Source organism: Canis lupus, chromosome 4 (assembly GCF_003254725.2).
Source record: "Canis lupus dingo isolate Sandy chromosome 4, ASM325472v2, whole genome shotgun sequence".
Classification (NCBI taxonomy): Eukaryota; Metazoa; Chordata; class Mammalia; order Carnivora; family Canidae; genus Canis; species Canis lupus.
In genome coordinates, this window is record NC_064246.1 from 53,100,678 (window position 1) to 53,113,061 (window position 12,384).

The 12,384-nt window shown below is 43.0% G+C and overlaps 1 protein-coding gene across 1 annotated transcript in view; it reads left to right on the plus strand.

The window, feature by feature from the left end:
* Positions 1-12,384, plus strand: part of ADAM19 (ADAM metallopeptidase domain 19) — an 83,797-nt gene that overhangs the window by 18,798 nt on the left and 52,615 nt on the right. The window lies entirely within an intron of this gene.

Genomic DNA, 12,384 nt, shown 5'->3' on the forward strand with positions numbered 1-12,384 from the left:
TTATTGAAGTATAATTGCCATACAATATCCTATTAGTTTCAAGGGTACGTGATTTGATATTTTTATACATTACAAAATGATCCCCATGCTAAGTTATTACAATATTGTTGACTATATTCCCTATGTTGTGCATGACATCCCCATGACTTATTTATTTTATAATTGGAAGTTTATACCTCTTAATCTCCTTCACCTATTCCAAGCTTCCCCTCCTCCAATAATGAACAATTTGTTTCCATTTTTCATTTGTTTTCATTTTTAGATTCTACATGTAAGTGAAGTCACAAGGTATCTATCTTTCTGTGTTTGACTTATTTCACTTAGCATTTTACCTTCTAAGTTCATCCAAAAGAGGGGAGGCTTTGGATGAGGGAGGGAGGAGAGGTGAGTGGAAGAATGATAAAGGAATGCAAACTGAGAAATTAATATGTAAATATTTGGTCTGGGTCAAGAGGAACCAAAGCTGTACTGCTAATAATCTCTTAGGAATTCAGTATTCCAACTAGCCAAATCATTTTAATTCAGCAGGGTGTTATGTAGGGAATAGGGAAGGGGCTTATTTTCCTTCCACAGCTTGTTACTCAAGATTTCAGTGCCTTAAGCTCAATTTTTTAGTTTCTTATTTTTGACTTTGAGTTGGGCTCTCTCCCCTCAGGTGAAAACCATATGATCAAGGAAGTAGGTGGGGTACTTCTAGGAAAGATACTTGAGGTACACTCTAAAGCTAGACTGTATTTTTTTTACACATCAAATGAGAAGAAGCTCTTTCCTCCTAACTCCCCATTGAAGGAAATTCGGGCTGAGTCCAGTAGATAGAGGATACCTAGTGGATGGAGCCATGGACTGCAAGAGGCTGAGCATAAGGCAAAAACAGCTTCTTCACAATTTAGGGACGGGGGGTGGGGGGGAAGTCTCCTGAGAAGTGGGGCGTGGCGGGTGGGCTGCAGATGGATGGATGGATGGATATATTTTTAGACTTGGGAGATGTGTGGAAATCCTACCTTCAAGACTTCTGTTTTCTCCCTAGCTTCCAGGATGTGTCTAGGCCCTTCCTCTAGATTCTAGAGGTTGGAGGATGTTTCTACTCCCCAACCTTTGTGCTTAGGCAATGGAGCATGATTATCCCAAGAAAAATCTAAGAGAGGAGGAGGTCAATACTAGAGCCTCTGGATGGGTTCTATCCTGAGAATGAAACTGCATTTAAAAAAAAAAACAAAAAAACAAAACAAAACAAAAAAACCCCACCTGCATTTATGTTTCACCCAGGAAATATTTTGATTTTAAGAAAATGAGCTTCCTCTTTCTCTGTGTAGAACTTAGTGGTATACACAGACCTTTAGCTGACACCTTGAATACTAAATAAATAGGCCTTTGGGCACAATGGGGCAAGTTGTAGGTCTTGCTCAAACTAAGCTGAGGGCAGACATTGGGTCAGAATCCTTGGCTTTTTCTTTTTTTCTTAAGTAGGCTCCATGCCAACATAGACTTCAATTCATGACCCTGAGATCAAGAGTTGCATGCTTTACCAACTGAGCCAACCAGGTGACCTGAATCATTGGCTTTTCTGATGAGAGTCTCTGTTGTACTGGGCTTGAGCTCTGGACCACTCCTTGGGAACTCTTAGCTTCTTGTCTTTCCTTCCTCCTCTTCCTTCATTCAACAAATATTATGAGTGCCAACCATGTGATGGGTGTTGGGCTAAGTCATGGGTGTTCCCAGGAGAGCAGTGGCAAGCAAAACACAGTCTGTGCCATTAAGGGGCTCATAGCTTAGTGGAGGAGGCGGAGAATTAAACTACTAGGGAACAATGTAGGGCTATCATGGAGGAAGTAGAGAGCGCTATGAGGCCTGGGGAAGGGGAACCTACCTTGGGTTAGGGATAAGGGAAGGCTTCTAAGAGGAAGTGAAGTAAGGAAGAAGTTGGGTGGTAGGGGGAGGGGGGTGATAGAGTCGGCATATTCCAGCTGCACAAGGAAGAAACAAAGGCCCAACCGCAAGAGGAACATGTGGAGATGAAAGGGAGTTCTTTGTGGTTAGAGCAGAGAGTGAAGAGGGCAGAAAGAAATGGCAAAGAAAGCGGTTGGCCACGTAGACAAGGGTGAATCCTTGAAGGGCCTCAAAGGCTCCTTAAAGAGATTGGCTGTTTATCTTGAGGGCAACAGGGAGCTGATGAAGAATATTTTGAAAGTCAGGTGGTAATAGCATCCAAAATGCATTTGAGAAGGACTACTTCAGCTGAAGTATAGGGTGGATTGGAAGGGGCAAGACTAATGCAGTTCTAAGACCCATTCAAAAGTTTTATTATACTCTGAGTGAGAAATGATGGTGGTTGAATTTAGAGAGGAGGTAGCAGATATGGAGAGGCGATAGACGCATTGCAGAGATGTTTACAGGATGGAATCACGGAGATTAGGAGATGGGTTGACCATGGGCTGAGGGAAGGTGTGGATGCAAGGGCCAGTCTGAGTTTTCTGTGTGAGTAGGTAGTGGGACAGGGCTGCCAGTCCCTGGGCTTGCCCTTAGCTTGGGGTGGGACCTCAGACAAGCCACTTCTCTTTTCAGATCTTTAGTTTTCTCATTAGATGAAGATAATAATCCCCAGTCACCAACTTTGCAGGATCATGGTAGGGATCCACAGACAAAATCTATGTATAAAGTAGTGTCCTACTCTCTTTCCTTGGCCCTAAAAGGCCAGGCGGAAGCAAAGTCTGTCCTTACCCTGCTTATCTCTGTAATTTGGGCTTTTACATAGTTTTCTCTCCTTATCTGCAATTCTAAGGGCTTAATCTCCCAGGAACTGGTGAGCCCTCTGCCTGTTCTAGCAGCTGAGGCCTCACTGGGGGCCTTTCTGGGGGTTCTCAAACCAGCTTTTGTTGAAAACAATGATATCATTGAGTGGGTGGAGCTGGGCCAGGCTTTCTGCAGCCAGTTTAAGGAGAAATGGGGTCTTTATGACTTCTGTACTTATGGCTCTTTCCCAGTCCCTTCCATAGCTCCCATGTACCCCACTGCCCCCTTTCCTGCTTTCTCCCCGGAGGTTACAGATTTGCGGAAAACTGACAGACTCCACATTTTCTCCTCTTGCATCAGTCTCCCTGGAGAGAGGTCCAGATGGGACAAGAGGCTATAATGACTGCATTATATCAGGCATGGTTTCTTTTTCCAAGCCCCCCTCCTCCCCTGAAAGGAAAGACAAGTCATGGAAAGGGATTCCTCTGGAAGGAGACTGGAACACTAGGGAAAGAGGTGATCTAAGTGTTGGAAAAGATATCAGGCTTCTTGTATCTTAGAAGTGCTTTATCTCTTGCTGCTAAATTTGAGGCTTGGGGAAGAGAGCAAAGATTAAACTAGCCTTTCAGTTATGTGGTGGTGAGAATACAGCTGGGGAAAACAGATCAGTAATGTTGAGTAAGGACCCTTAGTTCCTATTCTATATTCCACTCTTCCTCTCTGTCCCCAAAACACACACACACTCTCACGCACATGTGGGTGCACACACACATAAACACCGATGCGCAAGCACCCTTTCTCCGTAGCTGTGGAGGCAGCTTGTTAGGGGTACTTGGAGATTGGTTGCCTGACTGGTTTGCAGCAATTCTAGGAAGGAAGGAAGATGGGCTGGTTTAACAGTGACTTGGCCTCTTTGGGCTTATGCAGCATCTTTCCCAAAGAACAATAAATCTCTAGAGAAATGACAGGACAGAGGAAAACAGGCTTCCAAAGAAGGTAAAGTGTGGGAAGGTAAATATATAGGAGACCAATGGGAGACAAAGACTAGTCAGTAAAAGTTGTTGTGTAGATTCCTCTGGAGCCTTCTCTGGGCCGATAGGATCTGAAGTTGTATCTGGTGATTAACTTTTGTCCTTCCTGGTAGAGAGGAGGGAAAATTTTGAAAGTTTTGAAAGTTTTGTCCTACTTTTAGGCAAATAGGGGGAGGGCAGAGAGCACTTTTTTTTTTTTTTTTTTTTTTTTGTATCTGCTTCTCCGTTGCCTTTGGTGCAAAATAATCCTTATGTTAAAGTGGCATCTTTGGGGGTGTCAGATTCAGCCTCCTCTGATCTTCATGATGGGAGATGCACATGCTGGGTGGAGGGCAGAAAAACTATGCTTGCTTCACTCACGTCTCCTACCATCCTAGCACAGTGCCTGGCACAGCACTGGCCTCAATCAATATTCATGGAATGAGTCAATGGGTTTACAGATGCAGAGTGTGAGGCTCGGAAGAGACACTGCAGCTTGGCTGCTGACCCAGAACAAATACATGGTGAATTCAAGCCAGGAGGAATTAGGACTTCCTGATGCCATATGCCCCGCAGTTTGTACTGTATGATGCTGCTTAATAAGCAGTTATTGATGAGATTGCACAAACATCCTTCCTCTCTGCCTTCTGGGAGTATCTGGATGGCCTAACTCTTGGATTATCTACCACTGACATTTAGCTTACTTTTGCTTATTTAGATTGATGGGTTTAGAAGCAAAATATAACTGTGTGATGTTGGGCAAGTTGCTTTTGCTCTTTTTCAAATTCTTCTATAAAAGTGGATTGAGGGGAAATATTGGACACAGAGGGCAGCATATAAAGATGCTTTTGTTGCAGCCAACTCTGCATTTTATATGCTGATTCCCCCACCCCCCAAGAAAACTTTATGGAAACGATAAAGGACAAATAGAATACGTTGAAAAGCAGCTGCATTTTTTTGAGCTCAGTTCAGAACTATGGCTGTAAAAGGACAAATCTAAGAATTTATAGGCAGTCTCTTCAGGTGCCACCACTAGAGTGACTCTGCTTCAGCCATTTTCATCAGATGTCACCCTCCGTGGAATTCGGTGAAATAAGATCTGATTGTCTTGGCCTCTCACTACTAACTCCAGGTGCCTGAAGTCAGTATGCAGTGAGAAGGGAATGCTTGTCTAAATGCAAATTGGGGCATTCTTCTGCCATGAAGGTGGCAGGGATACGGGAGGCTGGGACAGTCATTGTCCACCATGATCTAGGAGGGCTTTCCAATATCTGACTCTCTTGACTGCAACAGCTGTGATTTGTGCTCTAGGATGCTGAGAAACATGGGGCAAGGTTTATCAAAGTTACTGGGATATTTAATCAGGACCTAATAGGAACCAAGCACTCACATTTAGGTCAGGTTTGTTCGTGGTCTTCACCCACCTGCTTATTGTTTGCTTGATTTTTTTCTTAGGATGGTTCACTTATTCCCCTCTTTTCTAGCATATTCTCAAAGGCCCAGTGATCTTAGAGGTTCCTTTTCTTCATTTCCCCTTTGTTTTATTCACAAACTCTATCTCTACAATATGCCTGTTGCCTCTTGCTTTGGCCCTTCCCTTGAGATTGATCTGTTAAACAAGCCACAATGGTTATTTATCAAAATCTGGCTGTTTGGGGTGGCCAGGTGGCTCAGCGGTTTAGCACCGCCTTCAGCCCAGGGCGTGATCCTGGAGACCTGGGATCGAGTCCCACATCAGGCTCCCTGCATGGAGCCTCCTTCTCCCTCTGCCTGTGTCTCTGTCTCTCTGTGTCTCTCAGGAATAAATAAAATCTTAAAAAAAGAAATCTGGCTGTTAGGCTGCTATCAGGCAATGTTTCTGTTTTTTAAATGTTTTCTAAGAAATGAAGATAGGACCCCATTTCCTTCAACTGTTCTTTTTCTTCTTCTGTTTTTTCCCCCCTTTAACTGTTCTTATCCAGTTCCAATAAGTACTCATAATGGGCTCAACAAATGTGTAAACTTTTGGGTGAGCCATTTTGAGGTTCCTTACCTCAGGTCCCTGACAGTTAAGCTCCCTGATCCCAGGAAATCAGCCCTATTTGCACAGAAAAGTTACTCATTTTTGTGGAGTTAGCCAAGAGGGAGGCATGAAGAGAATTAAATAAAGACCTTGCTGGTCAAGTGAGTAAACAGTGTTCATCCAAACATCCTTTGGTATATAAAAGCAAAACATAAGACCAGGAGCTGGTCGGAAAGATGCCAGGTCTTGTGTGGACTGGGAGAAGATGTAATGGGAAGCGGTTGGTGAAAAGGAGTGTTGATTTAATACATTGTTTGGAAACTTCCTTAATAAAAGGTTAAAGAAAACATGTTATGTAGCTTTGGCCTTTTGCCAGGATTGTGGGTGGCGCCATCTTGCTTCAAAGTGTTACTTCTGGGGCTGGTCCTCTGGCCAGAATGATACTTATTCAAGAAAGTCCTGGGATAGGAGGAGATCCCCACTCTATAGATTAGGAATGATGTTTAAAGTTCCGCCTTCCTTGGCCTTTCTGTTCCCTCAAAAAGGAATGCCTCTGCCTGTGGGCCCCTGGACTTGTCAGCCCTTATTTGGCTTTAGGGCCATGCCTTTGGCATGTTGGTTTGTTTCCATTCCTCCAGAGTCAGAGATGGAATGAGCACTGGTTTGGAAATCTTGGTTCTGAAACAGCTGTCTCTTCTCTCCTTTACTTTCTCCTTCGAAAACAAAAGAAAACAAAACAATACTTACTGAATTTGTTATTTTGTCCCAAATATGGGTGAACATTGGCCACTACATTAGAACAGCACTCTCTGCTTTTCAGTAACCCTTCCAGTGTCTGCCTGTCCTGAACTATTTCCATTTGATAGAAAGGGAGACTGAGGCCAAGTAGCTTATGATTGGCATAATATCCTCTAGCTGGTTAAAAAATATTAATACCCAGGGGTGCCTGGGTGGCACAGTCAGTTGAGCATCTGATCTTAATCTCAGCTCAGATCCTCATCTCAGGGTTCTGCGTGTAAGCCCTGAGTAGGGAGCCCACTTAAAAAAAAGTGTGAAGCCTACTTTAAAAAAAAAAAATTAAGATCCATAAAGAGAGAGACTAGTATTATGAACCCTCAGATGCCCATTATCTGGATTTTCCAATTATCAAGATTTTGACACACGTGCACCTAGCTATTTCTGGAGAAAATGATAACAATGATTTGCAGAACACAAATACTTTATGCTTTACAAAGGGTTATTTCACAATTGTTGATTTTACTTGACAAAATTCTATAGACTTTTTTGACAGCAACTCTATGAAGTGGTTTCCAAAATTCTTTCCATTTTATAGATGAGAAAACAGGCACAGAGAGATTAACTGCCTTGCCTAAGCTCATCAGAAGTGGAAATGTCAGAGCTAGTGTTTGAATGTTATTTTTTTAAAAGATTTTATTTATTCATGAGAGAGACAGAGAGAGAGGCAGAGACACAGGCAGAGGGAGAAGCAGGCTCCATGCAAGGAGCCCAGCGTGGGACTCAATCCCAGATCCCAGGATCATGCCCTGAGCCAGAGGCAGACACTCAACTACTGAGCCACCCAGGTGTCCTGTGTTTGAATGTTATCTTCTCATTTGATCCTTTCAATGATGCTGTGAGATAGTAATTATTACTCTGTTATTTTTGGTCTAGGACATGGAGGTGATTTAGGTGGCTCAAGTGAAAAGAAATAGTTTTCATGCAAATACTAGTGAGCACTTGTCAAAGTTCGGTTTATCTCATTTATGGGGGAGCCAGGAAGATGATAGAACTGGTTTTAAAGGTGGATAAGGGAAACATGTATGTATGCATGCATTTTTTTTAATAGTGAAAAAAATGAATGTTGAGATAAGATTGCGAAGTTAGATATTTTAGGGGAAATGAAACCGTAACTTTTGGAGTTATGTTTTCTACTGGGTAGAAATCATTTGCATCTCTATCGTACCTCATTAGCGTTTTACAAGTTAACATCTTATTTTACAGGGATGTACAGGAGCTGCCTTAATTAATTATAACCTTTCAAAGCTACATCTCTCCCTCCCCCCAATGGAGTCTGAAGACCCCCAGCCTGCCCTTTCAGAGCCTACCACTCCCTGGTACTCTTGTACAAAATTGAATCTTTGGCCTTGTTTCTAGGGTTTGAAAGGACAGTCATCTAGAAAGTAGTGCAGCTGGTACTCAAACCGAAGTTTTCTGAGCCTAGAATTTCCCTCTGTGCTGCACAGATGTCCTCCTCAGGTTTGGGAGGGTGATTAGGAGACTAGAAATGGGAAAAAGAATTTAAGATGTTAACATTGATCTAGTGGAGTAGGAGAATTCTCAGAGCCTGAAAATGCATCACCTGGAAAAACTATTAAAAATACAGATTTCTCAGTCCTTCTCTAGAGAATATAAGTCTCAGTGGGGCTGGGTGGGGCCTGGGATTTTATACTTTTTCAGTGTTTCCGGGTGTTCTGCAGTTAATGGTCTAAGTTCCGTGATGATGGCAGTGAGAATATGAGGGAGAAATGACAGAGTTTGCATTATCATCAACATGGGTGGGCAGGGTGAAGATCCCCCAGGGAAAATAAGAGGGGCCATCACCGGTGTTTAAGTGCCAGGATACTCTTGAAAGACCTAGATGGAGCAAGCCTTGGGAGAAGGAAGCCTTGGTGTTAGTAAAAATAGCCACTGTGGGATGAGCTAAGTAATGTTGACTTGTGCTGAGCATAGCTACATAGGTTGTTTTTCAAGGTAGTTAGGAAATTGTTATCACTTTGTCTTCTCTTGGCTGCTTATCTAAAGCAGAGGAAGGAGGGCTGAGCTCAGAGAAGATGTTTTGCAGATTTGTTTGAGCTCTTTGGCTTCTCTCCCCAGAGGGAGTTTTAGAGATTGAAGTTTAGAGAGGCGTTTGAAATTTGTCTGATAGTAAATAATCCATGAAAGGATCGTTCTGGTTTCGAATGTACCAAATCTTAGGCTAAGGGGTCAGGGCTGTTTCAGACTGCTGTGTGCATTTGGGGCCCGGGTGCATGTACACACAGGGCCCAGGCAGTCACAGGCAACTCTATTGTCTTTCCCTGGAGAGCAAGATTATGACTAGTATTTGGAGGGCAGCTTATTTTCCTAGGTGGAATTCAGAAGATGCAGGTTTTGCTGGAGGACTTTGGGGTCTGAGCGACCTGGGTTTTGCCCAGTGTGAGCATTTCCATGCTGGCTGCTGTTAGCATTGGGATACTGTCTCTGCCTGCTGTGGGCTTGTGAGCCTGCGGTGTGTGTATGGCTCCAGGGAGCATTTCATAGAAACTGCTTTTCCATCAAAGCCAGAAAAAGGAGGGGGTGGGGTGGGAAATCTTGGACAGTCTTCCTCTCTTCCTGGACTCACATCACTCACAACTTGTTTCCTGAAAATCCTAATACACTCCAGTGCTGAGAGATGGCTTCCTGCTGATCTGCTGAGCCAGCCCCTTGTCAGGGAGGAGATGAGAACAAGATGTGGCTAAAGAAGGGATGGGTGGGCCAAGCTGGGCTGCTCAGTGGCACTGTGGCCTTGTCCCTGAGTCCGGAGAGCACTGCCAGGGTACCACATGGACACACAGGCATAGAAGGGCCTGGCTTGGGCAGTGGGAAGGATTTGAAAGTGGTTTTTGTCTACCAGTAAAATTGCATGAATGGTGATGATGAAACATGACCCTTCCTTTTGCTTCTAAAAAAAAAAGGACCTTCCTGGCCAACATCTGCAACCCTATTTGGGGAAAGGGTTGTTGTTTCAAAAAACTAGCTTTGAAGTTCATATGGATTTATCCTCTTTCTCCTACCATGTGCCTTGCTTGTCCATATTTTCTCTGCACATCTAACATATATGCACATATGCACATCTAACAGCTCATGACATTTTTGTGACATCCCATGTGTCCTCAAGGCCACTATCATTACCATCAAATTGTGGTTTGGACTACTGGTTCCTGGAAGTGCTTTATTTTGATGCTTCCACTTTTTAAGAGAAACAGAGCAGAAAAGTGCTTAAAAAGTATGGTTAGGGCGAACAGCCGGGGTTCTGAAACGTGCCCCTGACATTGTGCTGGGAGAACTTGGATAAGTCAAATGTCTGAGTTTCCAGTGTCCTCACCTACACAGTGGGAAAAGGATTGGGACCACCTCATAGGTGTGTTGTACATAGGTGTGTTAAATGGTTTAACACTTAAATATGTGTGAACTGTTTTGATGGAACTTTCTGGGTTTTCATGTTCAGAATGGTCCAGGATGTGGTAGAGGCAGGAATGTGATGGGGGCTTAGGGACACTTTGATGTTCTGAAGTGGGTCTACTTTAAAAGTATTCTAAGACCTTGTGGTCTAGGTGTTTCTGCATCAAAATCACTTAGAGAGTTATTACAATGGGTAACCATCCATCAGGCCTCAACCCCAGAGTTTCTGTCTGCCCCAATATATCTGGGATGAGGCCCAAAATCTAGATTTTTAACTAATTCCTAGGTGATGCTGATGCTGCTGGTCCTGAAATGGTAGTTAGCTAGAAGAGGAAGCAGATTATTCCAGGTTGATTCAGAAGACAGAATGAGACCAGTGGGTGCCAGTTACAGGGAGGTAGATTTGACTCAATGTAAGAATGTTCCCTAACTACTGTATGTCTTCCGAAATGGAGTGGGTGGTCATAAGCTCCCTATCACTGGAGATGTCCAATACTGAATGGCCATCTGGCAGATTCCTACACAAGGTAGAAGGTTCATTCATTCATTCATTCATTCATCCAATTATTCACAGAATAAACACGTACTGCCTGCCCGGGAGGTCCTGGGAGGTGGAGAGAAGCCTTGAACAAAACACCTGTGCCCTTGCTCTCAGAGAGCCCACAGTCTAATGAGTTTGGCTAAATTATTACTAAAGTCCCTTTAACACTAGGCTCTGAAAGTCCTATGGTGATGGTGTCAGATCCTCCGAATAAGAAACTACTAAAAGATGGTTATCCTTCTGGAGACATGGCCAGGGACTGCCAAGAATGTAGACCTCTAAGGTTCAATCTGGAATGTTCTCTGGAACATATCGGAGCATCTTGGAGCATCTGAATGTCAATGAATGAGTGATTTTTACCCCCTAAGACTCCAAAAGAGGCTAAGAATGTATTTGCCAGGAGCTCATTTCCTGTGGGAAAATTCAGATCTCCCACTGGCACTGGGATAGACCATTAAACTCTGAACCCATGACTAGTTGTCCATAATGCTGTCTGTGAAAGCAGATCCAGGAAATGGGGCTGCAGGAATCAGCTAATTGCTTTTTCATCTCTCTCAAGTGATAAGCTGGAGCATTCACGGTTGGGGAGAGTTGGGGGAAATAGGTAGATTTCCAACTGTTTTTCTGCATTCTTCCATCATAATCCCTGGTGAAAACAATGACAATGAGCTCACTCTGTGCCAGGCCTAGTGTTAAGCTATGTTTGTGCACTTTGTCCTTATACTCTTAATATAGCTCTATCAGGTAGGCATATCATCCTCATATTTACAGAAGTAGAAACAAAAGTTCAGAGAGGTAAAGCGGCTCACTCATGGCCATAGAGACAGTAGATGTCAGAGCTGGAATTGAAACTTCATTCTCTTAGACTCCAGATCATGCTCCAAGCTCCTCATGTTGGACAATTCATTCATTCACTCATATTCAAAAACTACTTAAGTCCTTCTTTCATTAAATAAATGTTAAGCACTGATAGATACTGTTGAACAAAACCGCTTGGCCTTGGTCCTCCGGGGGCTTACCATTTATCTCCCTCAGACAAATGGGTGACTCCTTCTTGGATCCTTGGCTTGTTAGATGCTAAGGAGAAAGATGTAGGTCTGGGGGACAGAACCTGCCAAATGAGCTATGGACCCAAAATTCCCATGTGAGTGAGAGTTTCTCTACACAAACTGGGTTTTGTACTTTGCTTTATTTTTACTTTTTCTTTTTTTTTTTTTTTTTGAGTTTCTTTTCTTCTTGTCCAATCCTGGATGTTGAAGAGCTTGACATAGTATAAGAGACAATTATTATGACATGTACCTTCTGGCTGCACTCTGGGAGTCGGGGGGCGGATCTGAAAGTCGGGAGTTCCAGAACTTACAGCTGGAAGTGGCTCTGGAGACCCTCTTCAGTTGACCCTGTCTTGCTGGGAAATATCACCTCTTCCAAAACCAGGGTGGTCTCTGCAGATTCCTTTGTCTCCCCCTGTGCTGGCCTCAGTCTCTATTTTCTTCTTTTTAAAAGCAGTTTCAAATTAGGTTTTCAGTTTTCAAAATAAATACACGGTAATTATTTTTTTTAAATCAACCAATTTTCAGAAATATGCAACTTACATTGTGAACATCTGCAGTCTCCTGAGGTAATCACCATTAACAGTGGATGCTCGCTTCTCTAGTTGTTTCAATGCTTACACTGGTGTGTACTGTTACTAGTTTTTATTAAAAGGGATTTTTAAAATATATTTTTTCCTGAAATTTATTTAGTTTTTTTTTTAAATCTAACTCCATTTTTAGACTTTTTTTTCATGTTAGTACATATAGATCTACTTAATTCTTTTGTTAGTTGCCCAGTTTCTCTTCTTTTTGCCCCTGGACCTCAACTCTCTATAGATGCATTTTGCTTTTAACATGGCTGAGCTA